The sequence below is a fragment of the Lutra lutra genome, chromosome 16 (assembly GCF_902655055.1).
Source record: "Lutra lutra chromosome 16, mLutLut1.2, whole genome shotgun sequence".
Lineage (NCBI taxonomy): Eukaryota > Metazoa > Chordata > Mammalia > Carnivora > Mustelidae > Lutra > Lutra lutra.
Genome location: NC_062293.1, coordinates 55,046,761 through 55,052,551, shown reverse-complemented (window position 1 = coordinate 55,052,551; position 5,791 = coordinate 55,046,761).

Genomic DNA, 5,791 nt, shown 5'->3' with positions numbered 1-5,791 from the left:
GGACCACAAGGTGACCCAACCAGGGGCAAGAAAGAAGAGAACAGGCTGCTGTAGGTCTTGGGCAGCGAGAAGTTTACATGGATCAGTTTATACTATTGGATTAGTACTGTTTGGCTGGAAAAAATAGTGTAAATAAGATGAATATAAGCCATCTGGTTGGTATATTGGTGCAAAATGAACAATACGGAATTGGGAGACTTGTCAGAAACAATAAGAAATGCATTTTAGGTTTTTAAGAACTAATACGACTTTGTTATGTAGGATCTGGGTTAAATTTGCCAGGCCGGTCCTGTAGTGATGATCACACAGAAAGCAGTGAAATGCGTTTGAACCCATCTTGCTGTCATGGCTAGCATTCTCTCAAGTTTCTCAAAGTTGGGAGCAAATGATAATGCTTCAGGGACAGCCAACTGTGATGACTGAGCCCACGCCAACAGTTTTGTGTTGTAATTAATTAAAATTTACAGCAGAGTTAATCTGGCAACATCCACATATTTAACAGTATGGATAATTGTTATTGTGTTGGAAAGCTTTTACGAATGAATGGTGACCAGATCACATAAGCGCTTGTTATTTGTGTTTCTTTACACAATTAAGCTGAGCCTTTACAGATTTTTTTCCTTTGTTAAGTCTCCAATAACCCAGAAACAAAGCCAATGTTAACAATTTTCTGTGACACTGAATTAATCCTAGACACACACACACACACACACACACAGACACACGCCATGAAAGACAGAAGTCCTAGTTTAATTTCTTGACGGTGGATTCTCCGTTCCCGGAACAGATGCTCCTCCCGTTCTGGGAAATCCCCACCTGCCTCTCCACCGCCGTACTTCCTCTCCCATAACAGAGGCCTTCTAGCAATTGCTAGAGGTTTTCATTGTCATCCAGGAGCACGAGGGAGTCTAAGCTCTGAGCCCAGTGTGGCTACGGAGGGCCGGCACAGGAACCACTACGGGGAGGCTGACAAGAATGGGGCTCAAGAAGGAGACCCAGGCTGGCTCTGGGTGCCTGAGCAGGAAGCTTCCCTGCCTCTGCGAGTCTCGGGGAAGAGTAGAGCAGAAGATTAAGCTTTAACTTTTTCAGAGTTGGTTTTAAGCTTGGTTTTTCTTCACTTTTCCCCCCAATACAATAAATACATAATTTTTGGAAAAAATGAAAGATAAAAAAACAGGTTATGTGAAGAGAAGAAAAGAAGGGTGACCTGCGCTGGTAGCTCCAGAAGAAGAGCCCATGTAACTGTCATTCGTCTGTGCCTCTAGGTGCATACACAGCTTGTCCACCCAAATGCGATCAGATTGTTTTATGGTCTACTTTTTCTCTGAGAATATCATGAACATCTCAACAAGTTATTTCAAATACATTCAAGGCATGATTTTTTAGTAATTACATAATCATTAATTATATTGTGGGCTTGCTGTGTCTCAGAGGACTCATAACAATTTGCTTTTTAGGAAAGCTGAAATTGGTGCCACAAAATACTATGTAAGAGGGGAACCAGAAGTTTTAGAAATTTCCATATATTGCAGGAGGACAAAGGGAATTTTTTTGAAAATCTAAGAGAATGAGCATTTTAGGGACAGACAGTTTCTTTTTAGAGCTTCTGGCAGTCATGAATACTTTTCCATATTTTCTATTTCCTAGGTCTTTGTAGAGGGATATGGAGTGGGGGGTGCCAGTCATGTGTCCCTCACCTTTTGTATTTTCATTTATTTTTTTAAAAACAAAGTTAATTTATTTATTAGAGAGTGCACAAGTGTGGGGAAGGGCAGAGGGAGAAGAGAGAGAAACTCAAGCAGACTCCCTGCTAGGCATGGAGCCTGACACAGGACTTGGTCCCAGGACCGTGAAATCAGTGACCTGAGCCAAAATCAAGAATCAGATGCTCAACTGACTGAGACACACAGGTTGCCCCCTCCCCCTTTGTAAATCAAAAGCTTATTCTTTTGTCAATTTCAGATATCCAGGTGATCATGTGAGGGGACTATATTACACCACCTGGTAGTGCCTTTGGTGTTTTCACTTCCATTTGATAAAGCAATAATTGTCAAATTGTCATTTTCCTTCTGTACAGGAGGAATTACTGTGAAGTGTGTGCCACCAAAGCAGGAGTTAACTGCCCTCTTCCAGAGAAGCAGAATGTGGGACCCATAGCTGAGACTACGTAGAGAAAGCAAGAGATGATCCAGGACAGAAGAAACCATGGGACATGTATCAGTTAGCTATTGCTTTGTAACAAATGACCACAATGTTCAGTGGCTTTAGCAGCCACCCTGATTCTGATACACGTATCGGTGGGTCCACTGGGAGTTGGTTGATCTAAGCCATGTCCAGACAGGTCTCCCTGGGCTTGGTTTCTTCCTGCTCGTTATGCTTAGGTCCATTTTGCCTGTGTTCGTTCTGGAAGGGGCAGCAGCTCCTTGGGGGAGGAATGCTCTTCTCATAACAATGACAGAGGAGCAAGAGCTCAAAATAACACCACCCATGCATATTTCCTACTCTGCTTGTCATTTCTGCTGTGATTTCCTCATCAAAGCCAGGTTACTGTGGCCAAACTCGAAGGCAGTAAAAGGTGGGAAAGCCTTTTTTTTCTAACTAGCCCATCCCAGTTTGCCAGTAACTTCCCCGGTCTTCTCATTGAAAGCCTCATCTTGGGAAATCCCTGAGTCCTGGGAAAAATCAGGAGGCTTGGTCACATGAAGGAAAATATATTCTGACTTTACAAAGTTATATTGTGAAGGGAATGGACACAGGAAGGGGTGAGGGATTGGGGTCAGTAATTGAATCTACTGCAGGGTAGCAGATAGGATTGCGGGGCTAGGAAGTCTATACCCATGTGTTGGGAATGGCTTCAGGCTCTAGGTGGAAGTGTGGGCTCCAAAGCTCAGGTTGGCATGGCACTTCATTGTATTTGAGCACATATGCATGCTTGTTTGCTCCCTGCAGCAAGCCCATGAGCTGCTTAAGGTAAGGAGAGGCATTCCAGGCAGCCTGAGTTGACAATTGAGGACACTGTGTTGGACTAAGCCTGCCCAGAGCCTTCATTAGCAAAGAACAGAGAGACCTGAAGCTCAGGTCTTTGGACTTGTAGCCTCCATTCTTTACATTCTAACCAAAAAAATAATTCTGATGCAAGGTGGGGGTGAGGGGGCATCAGAGGATTAAGCTGAAAAGCCAGATTCTGCCTTTCCAAACCCTCCAGTCCTAGCCCTACTTTGCAGATAGGTCCAGTTCCTCTTCCTCACATGCAGGCGGCAGAGAGGGGGGCATTGGGCACGGTCCCCTGAGTAATGGACAGTGGCAAGCTCTGCTCCTTCCATTTGGGGCTCTTGAGAGTGGCCGGTGTGGGATTGAACATGTAAAGGGCTCTGATGATGGTGGGAGAGGAGGTTCCTGTTCACTCACTGCAGAATCAGTGGGGAAAATCTGGGGGTACTGCATGGGCCCTTCTGCCCTTGTCTTCCCTTCTTAGGGCCGAGTGACACCGAGCAGAGTGGTTTTGTATCTGTGAAATGCTGCGCCGCCCGTCCCTTTGGTGGATGCTGTGGGCTTCCTCTCCCTTGTCTGGCAGCAAGAGATTGAGAGGTTGCAGGGCTGGTACTCTTGTGCGCATCCAGCGTCTGAGTCAACGTTTCGAGGAAGTCAGATGTAGCAGTTGGTGGTTATTTATAAGGACTGATGTAAGTTGCTCCTTACAAATCATTTATTACTAGTTAACTGAAAGCAGTGAGCTCATGCCTGAAAAAAAATGGGGGGGACTTAATGAAATGATGGACCTTTGGGGAGGGCTTCTCCTGGAGCCAGTTTGTTCTGGATGAGGGAGGGAGGGAGGAGAGGAGGAGAGCCTCGCATTCCCCCTCTAACAAATCTACCATAATCTTACAAAATAGGGGGATTTTAGCCACATTTTCCAGTAAGCTCAGTGACTTCATTTACATGGCAAAGATTTATGAAGCAAGTTCACTACCATAGATGTCTATGATATTGAGTCTCTTTGACCTTGCAAGTATTCTCCCTTTGGTTGAGACTGTTTTTTAAGTTTGAACTCTGGATTTTGAAAGAATGGTCCTATTTAAGGAGGAATTGTGTCTAAGAGTATGATGTGCAGTGAGTTTCATGTGGCCCACACTCAAATATTCATGGTCCCTTACAAGTATCTGAGACCCACAAATAATTCTGACATGCCTTTTTTTTTTTTTTTAAGATTTCTTATTTATTTATTTGGGAGAGAGAGAGAGATAGCAAAGAGGAGCAGGGGAAGCAGGCTCACTGCTGAGCAGGGAACCTGATGGGTGGGGCTCAGTCCCAGGACCCTGTGATCATGACCTGAGCCGAAGGCAGATGCTTCACTGACTGAGCCACCCAGGCATCCTCTGACATGGTTTTTTTTTTTTTTTTTTTTAAAGATTTTATTTATTTATGTGAGAGCATGAGAGGGGATAAGGTCAGAGGGAGAAGCAGACTCCCTGTAGAGCTGGGAATCAAGCCTGTTTCAGTTTTCTTGACCAAACTCTGCAACTGACATAACCTGCTTGTAGATGAAAAAAAAAAAAAAGGCAAAAAAACAAGCTCTGAGATGTTTATTATAGCATGGTTTTTGAACTGAGGTTTCCTGAAACACACACACTCCACTATTGCCCTGAAAGAAAAAAAGGCAATATAGTTTTTCATTAAAACAAAACAAAATTTTAAAAAAGGGATAAACTATTATATGGTTTCACTTATGGAGCATAAGGAATAACATGGAGGACATTAGGAAAAGGAAAGGAAAAGTGAATTGGGGGAAATTGGAGGGGGAGACGAACCAGGGGAGACTGTGGACTCTGAGAAACAAACTGAGGGTTTTGGAGGGGAGGGAGGTGGAGGGTTGGGTGAGCCTGGTGGTGGATATTAAGGAGGGCCCATATTGCATGGAACACTGGGTGTGGTGCCTAAACAATGAATCTTGGAACACTGAAAAAATAAAATAAAAAAGGGATAAAGGACTTCTAAGATCAGCTAGGGAATCAAGAACTTTTTTATTTTGGGGAGGAATAAAGAACTTTTTTTTTTTTTTAAGATTTTATTTATTTATTTGGCAGACAGAGATCACAGGTAGGCAGAGAGAAAGGCAGAGAGAGAGAGAGAAGGAAGCAGTCTCCCTGCTGAGCAGAGAGCCCGATGTGGGGCTCGATCCCAGGACCCTGGGATCATGACCTGAGCTGAAGTCAGAGGCTTTAACCCACTGAGCCACCCAGGCGCCCCAAGAACTTCTAAAGAAGAAATATGATAGGCAGTAGTCCATCCATAATCTGATTCAGTATTATGAACAAGAGAGACAAGATCAATCAGGACAACTAGGGAGAGAAGTTTGTGGAAGGGTGTTTGAAACAATGAGCAGGCATTCAGGGAAGAGAAGGGGACAAGATACATTGAAATTTAGTGAGATGAAAGCCCCATTCAGTCCCTGCATCCCACTTGACCCATCCTAATGTTTGCTTTGCTCAAAGGCTTTCTAAAAAAATCCATCCCTCCAAGCTTCCCAGTTCCCTGAAACTCTGACAGCCCAGCCTTTGCTTCTGACCACAGGAGGTGGAACATATAAATGATACAGAAATCCTATTCCCTGCAATTCACTCATATAAAGTATATAATGTAATGGCTTTTAGGATGTTTCCAGAACTATGAGGTCATCACCACAATCAACTTTAGAACATGTTCATCACCTCAAAAAGCAGGCTTGTTTGATGTGTTAAAAAAAAAAAAATCCACCCCAAAGCAACCCTTTTGTACTGGCTCTGGAGTCTTC